The 17,681-nt window shown below is 32.7% G+C and overlaps 1 long non-coding RNA gene across 1 annotated transcript; it reads left to right on the top strand.

The window, feature by feature from the left end:
- Positions 1-272: 272 nt before the first annotated feature.
- On the top strand, positions 273-8,405 carry LOC134268949 (uncharacterized). Its single transcript, XR_009992470.1, has 3 exons — positions 273-519; positions 7,642-7,767; positions 8,346-8,405. It is a non-coding gene; the product is annotated as an uncharacterized LOC134268949 (long non-coding RNA).
- The last annotated feature ends 9,276 nt before the right edge of the window (positions 8,406-17,681 follow it).

Here is a 17,681-nt window from a genome sequence, read left to right as displayed (position 1 = left end):
TAGTCAATGTTGACGTGTTATTTTTGTAAACGTAACTTGATAACTAATATTATTTAAGGTAAAGACCGATAGCAATCACGTGATAGAAAGAATTCGCATATTTGCACGTGCTTTTTTTTCCGAATTCCGGAACGCCGTCAAATAAAAGTCTCCATCTACACATTATTGTCTATGTTACAAGATGGCCGACGAAGCGATCTAGAAATTTCCTCGACTTAGAAGACAAAGTTACCATACGTATTAAATCTTAACGATTCTCTAAAATGAAGCATCTTCATGAGAATCAAAATAGAAGTGAGACTGAAGCCGAACATGAACATAATTTTGGTGAAACTACTCCTTGTCCAGTGTCCGCTGCAGCACCACGTGGGTACACCGGCATCGATCTATGCCTGATGTTGTTTTCTGTATAGGCATTTTAAATACCATGACTCTACAGATGTTAATTGGTATGACGGAAGAAGTAAAACTTTCGCAGAACAGATTTTTTGTATGCTGTGTCCACGTCAGATGCATAAGGTAAATATTTACGAATTTATCAGGTCCAGTACAATCAGTACATTTAGCTACGAACTAACGAAGGTAGAATTACCTACGTAGCTTTATTTACCTACCTCAGGTAGCTTTATTTAGCTATTTCAATGTAACTTTTCTTTTTATGGAAAAGAAACAAAAATCGCAGTTAAATGACTATTGTTATTTATACTAGGGAGACTTTAAAAAACATTCCAAAGCAGAGATAGTTTAAACATCGCTGTGTTTGGTCGGTTTAGAGCAAAACATGTTATTCCATTGTTGGGTTATCTGTCCGTGCGGTGAGGCATGACTGAGTATGATTACTTCACATTGTGCTGAATAATTTCCGACCTATTATCATGTTAACCAGAACTGGACTTCTTTGTCATTTCATTCAAGGAGTAACTGAAATAATGTGACCAAATCAAGTGTCACCTGGAAAGAGGAATATCAAGGATGCCTTTTACATTTACTCCCAAATAGCCATTGCTTTGTATTTTTTCTTTCAATTTGCACTTGCACATGTATCAGGGAAAAACCAGAGTTTTTTTTCAAGGGGGTGGTAAAAAGGATGTGTTTTATAATACATGTGTCACAGTTGTAATTAAATTATAATTATTATTAAATATATACTTTAATGCATTGCGCAATATAAGTTCGTATTCTGATTGGCGCGCATAGCCAATCGAATACAACCGGTTTTGCAGGTATGTGAGAGCCATGTGCGAGTGTTTTGTTTTGTACAGGCGAATTTCTATTTTTAGCATTTCCTTTACGTATGACTGACCAGTGACCTACCATGGACCAATGGATTTCATTATACTAATTAATATGCATGTTTTACTAACCCGTGCACTATATAAAGTAAGAAACCCGCCAAATCCCCACCCCAAGCTCTACAGCCTTTACGGTAGCAGATTGCTTAGAATATTGCCACAGATCGATTCAATCGATGTACTGTATTATATTTATTCTGATTTAATACTGGATGCCTGGTAAGATGTTCATTTATCTTGTAATTCATTTACTTGTTTAATTTATGTAACGATCTACTGGCAGTCGGTTAAATATCTATTAGTTATTACTTTTCGTAAATGTTGAAATGTCTTTTTGTTTCGTGTTTGTCTATGATATTGTTTTGTATGAGTGTTGTGAGAGCGTTTTTCTATTTTCTAGGTTTTTCTTTATATCCATCAATAAATTGTAAAACGACCGAACCAGTTTTGTTTATGAATTATTCATACAAGACCGTGACCCTATGACAAATGGCGCCCACGTGAATTTTCGATGTGAAGTGAATACTACAGTGATGTGTATGTTGATTTCCACGATGAATTATCGTCAACTTCAAGTTTTCCAATGGATGATGACCAGGGTCCAGTAATCCACTGAGGGACGAGAGGATTGTCCACAACGCCCGTGTGTACGTGTTCAATGCCTATTACTTCCCCATGGATCCGCCTAGGCTGTAAGTTTGCGCATTTTGAATACACGTGTTTAAATATCATTCTAGCTAGCTAACTTATGTTTAACATTCCAACCATCCTATGGAATCGAGAACTGTGTCTCTCGGATGCTCAGTGATCCGTGTACCGTGACCAGTGAATTGTGTTCAGGTAGATTCTTCTATTCCGTGTGAAGTGTTCCGGAACCTGAAGCTACAGCTCAACAGTTTATTGATTTCTTTGAATTAAATCTAAAGAAAAATATTTGTGCGCACTTGTATTTATATTTTCTGTGTGTTATTTGTTTGTTTTGTGTATTATTGTGATTTATATTCTTTGTATTGATTTGTTTGAGAGATGCCGGCTGTGTGTAAGAAGTGCGTGTGTGAATTTTGATCGGGATCGAGCTCGATATATTTTTCCTTGTTTTGGTGGTAAACTTCCGGAAGTACAGAAAACGTGTTTTGAGTTGGTAAATGTTTTATTTATCTGTGCTTGAACAGGCACCTATCGGAATTTAGACTGCCAAATGTATGTGTACTGTGCTTGATGTTATTATATGTACTGTGTTGTCTACAGTCGTGTTTGTTTTGTTGACTGTCAATGTTTATTTTTGTCCGTCAATTTCATTGTCTGTTGAACATTTTGTTGATGCGAGTCGATCATGTACAGTAGTTTATAGTAGCTGAAAATTTCCCTGCGCGCGATCACTTTCTTAATATTGCAGCATTACTAATTGGAGCACAGGACTGAGAACAACAGGACTATTAGACAAAGCAGAGGTAAATTTGGGTATATTGTTTTTTTTTTCAGTTTATTGTGTATGCAGTTGTATTTATACAGAATTTTACAGAATTTGAGTGAGTGATTGCTTGTGTGTTGACATTTGCGCATTGCGATAAGTTAATCTTTGCTTGCGATTTGGTATCAATTGAAAAATCAACATGGCAACTGGTGTTGATGAAAACAAGGGTAAGAAGGATTTACAAGATGATATTGATGAAACCAAGGGTAAGAAGGACTTGCAAGAAATTATAGAGCAAATCAATGCAGAAGAGCATTACAGGGTTATAACAAAAGAGGAGTAGGACCTGTTGAAAGGGCAGAAAATTCCAACTACCCCTAAGGTTAAACATGGTTTGAATAAGGGTACCATTCCTAAACTACCATCCTTAGGTGAAGTACCGATCCCTAGTCACATACCCTCACCAGGTTATTTACACCCGCCAGGTCTTATGTCATCACCTCAATTGTTTCATAGCTCTGCTCTGTTTCATCAAAATAACAACCCTACCCCTATAAAACTTCCAACTTTTAGCGGTAGTGAGCAAGCTCAGAAAGGTGAAGTGAGCTATGACGTTTGGTCATATGAGGTTAGGTGCTTAAAGGGCCAGTGGCCTGATCATGTTCTTTTGCAGCCAGTGAGAAGTTCTCTGAAGGGGACAGCAAGGGAAATTCTAATTCCACTTGGAGAATATGCAACAGTTGAGAACATCCTCGCAAAATTAGATGATTTTTATGGGAATGTCTGCACACCCGAAAACATCATGCAAATATTTTATTCGGATCATCAACAAGAAGGTGAGTCAATTGTTTCCTACGGGTCTAGATTAGAACAGTGTTTATCAAAAGCTGTAAAAGTAGGTCACATTGATGTAAATGCCAAGGACCCAATGCTTAGATCAAAGTTTTGGTCAGGTTTAAAAAGCACGCAGCTAAGAAATGCTACAAGGCACAAGTATGAGACTGTTAAAGAGTTTCTCTCTCTTCTAAGAGAAATGAGACAGATTGAACAAGAAGAAACTAGTTTGAAATCTGTAAATTCAGTTCCAAAAGCAAGTGCGGCTATGTCAAGTAATGTAGATTCATTGACAATTCAAAATTCTGAACTGCAAAATATGCAAAAACAACTCACAGAATTACTTTCTCAGATGAAGAAACTTGATAGCAGAATGGGTAAAATCGAGCAAAGTTCAAATGCAAGTAATCAAACCCAAAGAATTGGTTTTAATAATACAGATTCTTTTCAGACAAATACCTCCAACAACACTTACCACAGAGGAAATTTCCGGGGCAGGAATAAATTTGTCAACAGAGGCAGAGGAATGTATTTCCAATCTCAGAATCAACAGCAACCGTCAAACCAGCAGCACCAGATTCAGCAACAGACTCAGCAACCATGGCAACAAAGGCAGTTTACTGGTACAACACAGCAGTCTGGTAACATGAATGGGTTTTGTACAGGTAGTACTTTAAACTAGTTTCATCTCCTGTTGAGGGGCAAACTGGAGATTCATTTCAAAATAGCCCTAATTCTACCAAAAATCCATCCAGTCTTTTGTACAGGTTAGTTGGAGAATCCAATGAATCTGAAATTATTGTCAATGGTATAAAAACCAAAGCTCTCATTGACTCAGGATCCATGATAACCTGTATATCAGAGGAATTTTTCAGGAATTTAAACCCTAGGCCTGAGTTACATGACCTTTCAGAATTTGAACTCAATGTTCAGAGCGCTAATGGCAGTGCTTTGCCATACAGCGGCTATGCAGAAATTGACATATGTGTACCTTTCTTTGGTGAATTTACATATACTATTCCTGTTCTAGTAGTTCCCCAGACAAATTATTCAAGGCAGGTACCTATGATTCTTGGAACTAATTTCATTCGTTTTTACAGGAATGCTTGTAACCAGAATTCCACTGATTCAGATGATGTTCCAGAACAATGGAAGATAGCATTTGACAGCATGAATGATGAAACACCAGTGAGGACGACTAACAAGTGTACCATTCAAGTGCTACTAAATGAGACAAAAGTAATCAGAGGTCTGGTAAGAAATAACCATGGTATTGTATCAGCTTTGACTGAGCAAACAAATACTTCATTATCAGGAGGTCTCATTGTTTGTCCGAGAGTTATTTCCCTTGCCCAGGGTAAGCGGACTACTACTATTCCTGTTAGGGTTTGCAATATTTCAGCCTCTATTGTGCATAAACCACCGAGATCGCTTTTATGTTCAGTAAGTGGTGTACAGTTAGTGGACTCTTGGAATCCTGAAACACAGGATCAAGGTATTAAGAAACCCAGAAAGTCTTTGGAGGAATTGGACATCAAGATCTCCGAGGACAACCTTACTACTAGGCAAGTAAGTCATGTGAAACAGTTTCTATCTAACTGGACTCATTTATTCTCAGATGGTCCCACAGATATAGGAAAGACAGATTTACTGAAGCATGAGATTAAACTGACAGATGACCAGCCATTCAAAGAACCTTATCGACGTATACCACCAGGTTTGTATGAAGAAATCAGACAACATGTTAAGGAAATGCTAGATGTAGGAGCCATTCGACCATCACAGAGCCCTTATTCATCTAATATCGTACTGGTAAGAAAAAAAGACGGAACCTTGAGATTCTGTACTGATTACAGGAAACTGAACTCTAGGACAGTGAAAGATGCTTACAATCTTCCACGCATAGATGATACAATTGATAGGTTAGTTGGATCCAAGTTCTTTACCAAGTTAGATCTGACAAGTTCATACTGGCAGGTAGAAATCGATGAAAGAGATCGAGAAAAGACAGCTTTTTCGGTAAGTGGAGTAGGTCTGTTTGAATGTAATCGAAAGGGATTCGGATTGACAAACGCCCCAGCTACGTTTCAGAGAGTGATGGAAAGTTGTATGGGTGAATTGAATTTAAGGAAATGTTTAGTTTTTCTAGATGACATCCTGATATTTTCAAGGACATTTGACGAACATATGGACAGACTTACAGCTGTTTTACAAAGACTAGAACAAAACAATCTGAAACTTAAAGCTAAAAAGTGTGAATTTTTCAAAAACAGTGTAAGTTATTTAGGGCATGTAGTTAGCGAGAGAGGCATAGCGACAGATCCAGAGAAGACAAAAGCTATATCATCATGGCCGATTCCTGTTAACATCAAAACTCTTAGAACATTTTTGGGATTCTCAGGTTATTACAGGAGGTATGTGAAAGATTATTCCAAAATCATTAAGCCTCTTAATGATCTACTTAAAGGCCATTCCACATACAAAGGTAAGTCATGTAAGACAAAAGCACCAGCATGGAGATGGGGTGATGAGGAAACCAAGGCATTTGAGACCATTAAACAGAAACTGATGTCTCCACCTATTCTTGCCTATGCTGACTTTGACCACCCTTTCATTCTTCATACCGATGCATCATGTAATGGTTTAGGTGCTGTTCTCTACCAAATTCAGAATGGTGAGAAAAGAGTTGTTGCTTATGCGAGTCGTGGGTTAAAGAACAGTGAAAGACACTACCCAGCACACAAACTTGAATTCCTTTCTTTGAAATGGGCAGTTACCGATAAGTTTCACGACTATTTGTATGGTAACAAGTTTGAAGTAGTGACGGATAATAACCCTCTCACGTACATTTTGACCACAGCAAAGCTTGATGCTACAGGCCACAGATGGTTAACCGCACTCAGTAACTTCCAGTTTTCCATCCGCTACAGAAAAGGTACAAACAATGCAGATGCAGATGGTTTGTCTAGACGACCAAATGAGATGGTGGAAGTCAATCCCAATGTTGTCCAGTCTATCTGTAGTGCATATGTAGCAGATCATAAAAGTTGCCCTTATTTTGAAAATGTGTTCCTAACAGGAGAGGAGGATCCATTAACGTGCATGACTGTAAGTACTAATGTACTAATGAACTCAGATAATTCAGACAAATCAGATCCCATTACTAGTGACCTACTCGTCTTTGTGGTATAATATAAATGTTACCACCATCAGATGAACAAGAATCTGAATCTTCTGACTCAGAACCAGAATCAGAATGAATACATCTAGATACATTAGTACCATTATTTACCTTAGAGAGATTCTCTCCATCAGGATTTTGCTGTTTTTGAACACATTTGTGTTTGGTCACCTTAGGGAAATGTTCACCCTGTTCAGAAAGTTTGGGGATATAAGATATGGGAAGTAGCATATTCCTATGCAAAGTTTTAGTTTTTTCTTTCCCATACTCTTTCTTGACCTGAAATACTGGGATGTCAGAATTGGGCTGATTAATGACAATATAGGTATCTCTGGCCCATTTATCCGCCAGTTTATTTTTTTCTTTTAAACCAACATTTCTAATGAGAACACGGTCTCCAACATGTACCGTGGCTTCTCTAACCTTTGAGTCATAATTCAATTTGTGACGAGAAGCACTTTTCTCAGCTTCACGTGATGCAATCTTGTAAGAGAACTCTAGACGCTTCTGGAGTTTCTTTGCATAATTGTCGCGACTGCGAATCTTTTCTGTGTCAGAGTCTAAGCCGAGGTATGCATCGATAGCCATTTCTCATTCGTAAATGTCGAAATGTCTTTTTGTTTCGTGTTTGTCTATGATATTGTTTTGTATGAGTGTTGTGAGAGCGTTTTTCTATTTTCTAGGTTTTTCTTTATATCCATCAATAAATTGTAAAACGACCGAACCAGTTTTGTTTATGAATTATTCATACAAGACCGTGACCCTGTGACACATGAATTAAAAAAAATTGAAATTTATGATTTTTAGTCCTTGTATTTTTTATTTAAACACCATAATGTACATAAGGTATTAATTATTGTATACATATAGAAGCATTTTCTAAGTCAATAATTTCTCAAAGATCATACTAATTATTTCAGGAAAGGTCAAGCCAGATCTGCTACTGCAAACTGAACATAAAGTGGCATATTTGTGTGTCAGGAAACAAGGAACATGTATTGCTGGACTGAGAATCTAACCGGGGATCCCTGCATCACCACTCAGATGTAGGTGTTATATTCACTTAAATACATGTATGGTTTAATATGTGTGTATAAACATATAAAAAAATCATGTTGTAAATTGAATTCAATTAATTAAGTTTTTTAATTCCACATATAATAGTTAGGTAGCTAGTTGTATATGCTTTGATGTGTCACTGAAAGGTACATGTAGTTTTTTATTTCCACAAAAACTTGATCCTTTGGTGTTAACTCTTGAACAGTTTGTGCTGAGTCTTTGTATTTCATGCTTATTTTTTTCCCTTTAACTCCATGGTTTTGGCCTTAGAGTGTGGCCTATAAGCCCTTTATTTAGAAACTAAAATATTTTATCTTTATCCTTATAGAACTAGTTTGTTTAATTAAGACAATTCATTAATAATTTCCTTGGGAGCAAAAGTGCCCAGATAATGAGGCTGATTTTATATGCATTTAATTTAAAAAATACAAGATATTATATAAATAAGGTATCCCAAAAGTGTCTTATATTCATATAGACATAGTCATACTATGTTTGCAGTGTAAGAAAGAAGTAAAACATGTATTTTCATTCTTATTGTATAAAAATATTTTGATCTTTTCAGAAAAAGAACTACCAGAAGGAGACAGTAAAGAGGAACGGACAAATCACACCATAAGACATGCTTCAAAATTTGCTTACTGCAGATCCTTGTGAAAGAACATAAAAACAACCGAAATGTCAGGATCCTTGAACATGACGCAACTGGCTGCATATGATGGCAATTAAAAATGCATACATGTTTACATTGATCTTTGTTAGCCAATAAGACAAAAAGCGAAATAGCAAGTTTATCTTAAGGCTATTACCGTACATGTACTGAATGTATTCACTTTATTTTTTTTAACTACATCATCAGTATAAAAAATGTACAGTAGCACATGTATACAGTTTATGGTGGGATTCCTCTAACTTTTATGAATCTGTTTGCAAAATCTATACTTTAAAGTTACAAATTATTACCTCTAATACAATGTATGTTTTTTTTGTAAATTTTTACACTTTTTTTGTATATAAGTAATGATAACCAAATAACCCAATTTTCCCGCACTTTTTACCATGTATTTAGCATTTTTTTTTAACCATGCTTTACTGTATTTATATCTGACAACTGATGACCAGGCAGTCTTCATTTAACAGTGTAATACATTACACATTTGTATCTGAATATTTTTAAAACAAGGATATCATGTTGTGGATTGATTCTGTGTTCAAAACTTCATTATCACTTGGTACTCTTATTTATGTTGTACATGTATTTGGAATAAAAAAGGAATTGTTGAAAAAAAAGTGAAATTAATCATTCTATTGTTGTAAAAGGAAGATAAAAAAAAACAGTTTACTTATGCACAGAATTGGTCAAAACATATTTTCATTGATAATTCATCCCAGAATCATATGTATAATAAATCTACAAAGTCAATTTGAACGATATCAGGGAAAGTTCTTATTTTTTTAATATTAGTGCAAAAAGGTCATGGAGGGCAACGTGTGTCAAGGTGTACATGTATAAATTGTTTTCTGTGATATAGAATGTAATTTAGAAGAATATTACTTGGAATTTAACTCATTTTCTTTGAAATATTTTTATTAAATATTCTATCTATCAAGGTCAGTTTGAACGATATCAGGAAAACTTATCTTTTTTAATTTAAGTGCAAAAAGGTCAACCAGGGCAACATGTGTCTAGATGTACATGTATAACTTGTTTTTATGATACAAAATGTAATTTAGAAGAATATTAGAAAGAATTTACTCATTTTCTGTGAAATATTTTGATAAATTCTTGATAATCTCTCTTAGTCACCATATTCTTCAAAATTCCATCTTTCTACAGTAAGGGGGTAGGGTAGGGTATAAGATAATAAACTTTTTCCAGGTTGAATTTAAACCCCATTATGTAGTATGATTTTTTTCTAAAATTTAAGACACTTATAGGCTATCTATAATATGCAATAAAAAAAGAAATTTGATGGGTAATTTTTTCACAGTGGAAGCAGAAGTGTGAGACTTTGTGCAAGGAATAGGCAATATTTTATCCTAATTTGACCATGCATCTTGGTAAATGTAACTCTGTTTTTCGCTAACAATGCTTGATAAATTTAAGATTGATGTCAAATATTAATCAATACAGACAGATGTTTGAATTCATAAAAGACAAATGATAATTGATATACCAATAAAAAATTACAGCCCTTTTCATATCATATTCTTATATTATTTTACTCTGCTTTTTCAGCTCTTCGGTGGTTGATTAAGGCTATATTAAAAGTGTCAAATTTCTCTAAAACTAGCCCGATGACCTGCCCTGAATTTTTTATATGATTTAGAACAAGGACTCAACACAAACATATAAAAAATTCGGAAAAATTCAATGGGTAGTTTTTTTGTTGACAAGCTATCAATCTCTACCTTAATTTAAAGGTCCTATTACAGCTTTGTTCCAGCCATTTTATGTGGAAACGTGATACGAGCGTTACCTGGACCGGAAACCCACTGGGAGCCAAATGACGGGAGTCTGTCGTAAAATGGGGAGTGTCAGGACATGGTCGTGTGGTATACTTGGATGGAAATAGACAATCTTTAGTCTTAGAGTGATATTTATTGTAGAAAATTTTTGTATAAATATGTTGTAAATATTGTTGTTTTTTTTTATCTATTTTTATACATAGAAAAAATTAAACATTTTTAGATCAAATTATATTCAAAGTTACTTGACGGTTCTATGTTTCGTATTTTTTTAAGTAGGCAGAAATATACTTTTACGTACTAATTACTTATCGAAATTGATCTTAGATTTAATTTATGAAATCAATTTTTAGACATTGTACATTAATTAAAATTTTCTTACCAGCTTTAAAATTTCCTTGCTCTGAAAAAAAGAATAGAATGTAAAGATTTCAACTAAACTAAAAACAATGAAAAGTGGAATAAACAAGAGGCCCATGGGCCACATCGCTCACCTGAGAAGCTTTGGCCATTCTGTTCTTTACCAGATTTCCACCTTGTAATACAAATTGTGACCCCACCCTACCCCAATGATCATAATTTAAACAATTTGAATTCTACACTACACCAGTATGCTTCCACATAAGTTTCAGTTTTTCTGGCCCTGTGGTTCTTGAGAAGAAGATTTTCAAATATTTTTCCTATATATTTCTATGTAAAACTTTGATTCAACATTGTGGCCCCGCCCAACCCCCAGGGGTCATAATATGAACAATTTAGAATCTACACTTACCCAGAATGCTACCACATAAGTTTCAGCTTTTCTAACCCGGTAGTTCTTTAGAAGGAGATTTTCAAAGATTTATTCTTTATATTTCAATGTAAAACTTGGATTCCCTATTGTGGCCCCGCCCAACCCCTGGGGGTCATGATTTGAACAAATTAGAATTTACACTAAAACAGCATGCTTCCACATAAGTTTCAGCTTTTCTGGCTCAGAAGTTCTTGAGAAGAAGATTTTCAAAGATTTTTCGAATATATTTCTATGTAAAACATTGATTCCCCATTGTGGCCCCGCCCTACCCCAGGGAGTCATGATTTGAACAATTTAGAATCTACACTACCCCAGCATGCTTCCACATAAGTTTCAGCTTTTCTGGCCCAGTGGTTCTTGAGTAAAAGATTTTCAAAGTTTTTTCCTATATATTTCTATGTAAAACTTTGATTCCCCATTGTGGCCCCGCCCTATCCCTGGGGGTCATGATTTTAATAATTTAGAATCTACACTACCCCAGGATGCTTCCACATAAGTTTCAGCTTTTCTGGCCCAGTTGTTCTTGAGAAGAAGATTTTTTAATGACCCAACCCTATTTTTGTCTTTTCTTGATTATCTCCCCTTGCGAGGGGATATGTCCCTTAATTTTAACAATTTAAAATCCCCTTAACCCAAGGATGTTGTGTACCAAGTTTGGTCAAAATTGGCCCAGTGGTTCTTGAGAAGAAGTCGAAAATGTGAAAAGTTTACAGACGGACGGACAGACAATCAGACAGACAGACGGACAGACAGACAGACAGACGGACGGACGACGGACAAAATGTGATCAGAAAAGCTCACTTGAGCCTTCAGCTCATGTGAGCTAAAAAATATTGCTAAGAAACATTGAATAGCGTGAAGTAATTATCTAGATTTACAAAGCGTTCTCAAAAGTCACTTACCAGTTTTAAATTTCTTTTTTGATTCGACAAAAATTTATTTGCATAAAATAACTACTTGTTATGGATCGAAATTTTAGATTTTTTGGTATGTGGAAGGTTATAAAATTTAGATTAACAAAGATTTTTCAAAAGTTACTTCATGGAGAGGACTTATACAGGCAGTGCTTGCGGTCCAATCCAGTTATGTTTATGCATAAAAAACTATTATTTTTCAATTGAATTCAATTCACGGTTATTTGAGGGTTTTATATTTCGTATTTTCTTTTAATCAGACAGAAATATATTGGTATGTACGAAGTACTTATAAGAAAGGATCTTTAATTTGATTTGTGAAATCAATTTTTAGACATCTTTTATTTTTCAAAACTTCTTACCCGATTTTCAATTTCCTTTCTCTGAAAAAAAAAGAATTGAATGTAAGGATATCAACTATCATAAAAACAAAGAAAAATGAGATAAAAAATATTTCTAAAAACATTGGTTTGTATGAGGTTATCCTCCTTTATTTGAAAAAAAAAATAAGAAATCAAATATTTCATCTATCATAAAATTACAATAGAAGGTAGAAAAAAAATATTTTAAAAATCTTTGGTTCGTGTTGGGTAAATATTTAGATTAACAAAGTGTTTTCAAAAGTTTTTTTTATTTAATGGACATATAGAGGCAGTGCCTACTGGCCAAATCCAGTTATGTTTTCAAAATACATGTGTAAGAGATTTTTTTAAGATCAAATTAAATTCAAAGTTACTTTACGGTTTTATTTTTCGTATTTTCTTTAAGAAGGAAGAAATATAGTTGTACGTACTAAGTACTTATGTTAATGGATCTAAGATTTTATTTATGAAATCAAGTTTTAGACATCTTACATTTATTCAAAATTTCTTACCCACTTTTCATTCTCCCTTCTCTCAAGAAAAAAAAGTAGAATGTAAAGATTTTAACTATCACAAAAAAAAAATGAAAAGTGGGATAAAAATATATTTCTAAGAAACGTTGAATCCTGTGAAGTAAATATTTAGATTTACAAAGAGTTCTTAAAAGTCAGTTGACAGGTTCACATTTCGTTTTTAAATTCAACAGAAACTTATTTGCATGTAAAAACTTATCGTTATGGATCAAAATTTTAGAATTATTGGAATATATAAAGTTACGTATAGCACAGTTAAGGTTACAAATGCAAATATCGGCGATTTTTAAAGATAAAAATACACACTTTATTACGATCGGTTATTCTTTTTAGGACTTCAATCATATCAGAAAAATGTAATGTAGTTTACATCTTCATGTTTGAGACATTATTTTTTCTTTATGTAGACTTGTCGTGTGATGTCGACGTCAAATGATTTTACCAATACCTGCAGTTTAGAGGTCATCTATAAATTACAATATTGCAAGGGCATAACCAAGTTAAAAAATATTATTTTAATTTTATATCCTTTTCAACACTATATGTAGTTTGTGAAAAATTCTGCGAACCTACGTAAATTTCCTTTTCTAATTGCTAGAATTTCATTTGTTGGACGGCAGGTTGAAAATTTAGCTTCTCAATTACAGAGATGTATATTAAATATAGCGATTATTAATTACATGTATATGCAAGATTTCATGAGGTTCACATCTCTTCTCAAATATCCTAATGCTTCTCGATTTAATGTGAAAAACCTGAAAAGATATATTGATATATTGCATACCTTGCAATAAATCGATTTATTCGGGCCCTTCTATTACTTTTTCAATGATTCTGCATACAAACTCGGGACAGTATCACTGGTCTGGAGAATGTACGGGCAGCTTATGAATAAAATACTAAAATAGACATCACATCCAAGTTCACGGCCTTTTGTTTAATTACAAATAATATTTTATTTGAGACCAAAAGACTTTTTCCATTGTACAAAAAGCACATTTCCCGTACAATTGACTCCCCGCCTCCTTATTTTAAACTTTATTAAGGTAGATCCGTACTTTCAGAATTTTCTGACAAACTATTTATTTTTCAATTTGAAAATCTTGAATAAGTCATAATCTAACAAAACACCCATAAAATACATATCTTTGCAGTTAATTTTCATGCAACATGTCTCTGAGTATATATCTCTAAAAATTCAAAAGCCAAAATTCAACATATAGAAGTGTAACATTAAATTTTATTTAGCTATGAACCAAATCACATCCAATTATTGTTAAAACTTCAGGAAAATCATAAATATTCATTTGTCAAGAATATATTTGAAATTTCTAATTTTTATTGTTAAAAGACTAAAATATTGATATTGATTCTGTCAAAATTTTTCATAGAAAAATCTCAAAATATCTTTATTTTAAACATTCCTCAAAATCTTATATGTTTACATGCTATTTTTTCTTTACAATTATTTAGAATTATACCTAAGGTTAGCAAAAAACATACTTTATTATGGTTGACCAGAAAAAAAATTTACAAAACAGCCTTTTGAACACCTAAACCCCCATTTTTGGAATATCTATTTTTTCAATCGTTTTTCGCAAAACTTATAAAAAAAGTAAATTTAAAAAGATGATATAAGCTAAATATTAATGATATATAGATCTCAAGTTAGTTTGTTTAAAAAAAATTAAAAAGAGTTCTCTGTCTGTATATGTACTGAATTACATATAGATCCTATGGACAGAGTGCAAAGTGATTATTCCTATAAATATTGTACATTATGCTTTGTACAATGTGCACAATGACACTAAAATAAACAAATATATTACTTGCTACATTATTTTCAATCATCAAAAAAGATTTTATTTCAATAGACAAGGATAATATTTAGATTAACAAACTTAAGATATTTCAAATGCTACTTCATGTAGAGAGCTTATATTAGTCAGTGCCTGCGGTCCAATCCAGTTATATTTATACCTAAAAATGTTATTTTAAAATTAAATAAAATTCAAAGCTACTTAACGGTTTTATATTTCGTATTTTCTTTTAAGTAGACATAAAATATACTTTTACGTACTAATTTCTTATCAAAATGGATCTTAGATTTTATTTATGAAATCAATTTAAAGACATCTTACATTTACTAAAAATTTATTACCTTTTTTTCATTTTCCTTTCTCTATAAACAAAAGAATAGAATGTAAAGATTTCAACTATACTAAAAAAAACAATGAAAAGTGGAAAAAAAAATATTTCTAAGAAACATTGAATAGCGTGAAGTAAATATTTAGATTTAAAAAGAGTTACAAAGATTTCTCAAAAGTCACTTGACAGGTTCACATTTCGTTTTTAAATTCTGCAGAAATTTATTTGCATGTAACTACCCATCTTTATGTATCGAAATTATAGAATTTTAGGTATGTACTGAGTTAAAAATTTCAGATTTACAAAGAGTTTTCAAAAGTTACTTCATGGAAAGGACTTATATAGGCAGTTTCTCCGGTCCAATCCAGTTATGTTTATACATAGAAAATTATTATTATTAAATTGGATTCAATTCAAAGTTACTTGAGGGTTATATATTTCGTATTTTCTTTTAAAATCAGACAGAAATATATTGGTATGTATGAATTAATTATAAAAAAGTATCTTTAATTTGATTTGTGAAATTAATTTTTAGACATAATTCATTATTTCAAATTTCCTTACCCGATTTTCCATTTCCTTTCTCTGAAAAAAAAAATTGAATGTAAAGATATCAACTATCATAAAAACAATGAAAAATGGGATAAAAAATATTTCTAAGAAACATTGGTTTGTATGAAGTTATCCTCCTTTATTTGAAAAAAAAACAAGAAATCAAATTTTTCATCTATCATAAAAACAATAAAAAGTTGAAAAAATATTTTATGAATCTTTGGTTAGTGTTAGGTAAATATTTAGATTAACAAAAGGCTTTCAAAAGTTTTTTTTATGTAATGGACATAAAGAGGCAGTGCCTACTGGCCAAATCCTGTTATGTTTACAAAATAAAAGATTCTTTTTAGATCAAATTATATTCAAAGTTACTTGACGGTTTTATGTTTTGTATTTTCTTAAAGTAGGAAGAAATATAGTGGTACTTACTAAATACTTATCTAAATGGATTTAAGATTTAATTCATGAAATCAATTTTTAAACTACATGTACATTAATCCACATTAATCCACATATATCCACACAGTGTACATAAATCCACTTTTCATTTTCCCTTCTCTCAAGAAAAAACAGTAGAATGTAAAGATTTCAACTATCATAAAAACAATGAAAAGTGGGATAAAAATATATTCCTAAGAAACGTTGAATCATGTGAAGTAAATATTTAGATTTACAAAGAGTTCTTAAAAGTCACTTGACAGTTTCACATTTCGTTTTTAAATTCAACAGAAACTTATTTGCATGTAATAACTTACCGTTATCGATCAAAATTTTAGAATTATTGGAATGTATAAGTTACGTAGCACAGTTAAGGTTACAAATGCAAATATCGGCAATTTTTTAAGATAAAAATACACACTTTATTACGATGGGCGATTCCTTTTAGGACTTCAATGATATCAGAAAAATGTAATGTAATTTAAATCTTCATGTTTGAGACATTAATTTGTTTTATGTAGACTTGTCACGTGATGTCGACGTAAAATGATTTTACCAGCACTTGCAGTTTAGAGGTCAACTATAAATTTCAATATTGCAAGGGCATAACCAAGTTAAAGATATTACTTTTAATTTAATTTTAAATCCTTTTCAACACTATATGTAGTTTGTGAAAAATTCTGCGAACCTATGTAGATTTCATTTTTTAATTGCTAAAATTTTATTTGTAGGACGGCAGGTTGAAAATTTAGCTTCTCAATTACAGAGATGTATATTAAATATAGCGGTTATTAATTATATGCAAGATTTCATGAGGTTCGTAGCTCTTTTCAAATATCTTAATGCTTCTTGACTTAATGTAAAAAGCTTGAGAAGATAATTTGAGGGTATACCCTTGCAATAAATCAATTGATTAGGGCCCTTCTATTACTTTTTCAATGATTCTGCATACAGACTCGCGACAATATCACAGGTCTGGAAAATGTACGGGCAGTTTATAAATAAAATACTAAAATAGGCATCGCATCCAAGTTACAAAACATTGAATAGCGTGAATTTTTTTTTAGATTTACAAAGAGTTCTCAAAAGTCACTTGACAGTTTCACATTTCGTTTTTAAAATCGGCAGAATTTTTTTTCATGTAATTACCTATCGTTATGGATCGAAATTTTAGAATTTTATGTATGTATTGAGTTAAAAATTTAGATTTACAAATAGTTTTCAAAAGTTACTTCATGGAGAGGACTTATATAGGCAGTTTCTTTGGTCCAATCCCTAATGATCATACATAATAAAATATTATTTTTAAATGAGAAGGATATGGAAATAACGAACAGTATTCAATCTCAACGTCCATTAAACAAATATACAAAATAAGAGCAGAGCAAACACGGACCTCCGAAACATCAGAGGTGGGATCAGGTGCCATGGAGGAGTGAGCATCCCCTGCCGACCGGTCACACCCGCGTTGTGCTCGTTGTCATAATCAGGAAATAACGGAAAAAATCCGTGGTCAATTCAGTGTATAAGTAATGAATTAACAATTGGTATGAAAAACGTCAGTCAGCATTTTATTCTATGATAAATTGTATTTGCTGACAAGGTTATTGTATCGACCATAGAATTTACAAAATGATGACTTTAAACGTGACTGTTGATATTCTTGTTTCATCAACTTGCTTGTGAATAAAA

This window comes from Saccostrea cucullata, unplaced genomic scaffold (genome assembly GCF_032062105.1).
Source record: "Saccostrea cucullata isolate Sc308-1 unplaced genomic scaffold, CSIRO_AGI_Scuc_v1 ctg17708, whole genome shotgun sequence".
In the NCBI taxonomy this organism is placed as follows: Eukaryota; Metazoa; Mollusca; class Bivalvia; order Ostreida; family Ostreidae; genus Saccostrea; species Saccostrea cuccullata.
This window is presented reverse-complemented; position numbering and strand designations above follow the sequence as displayed.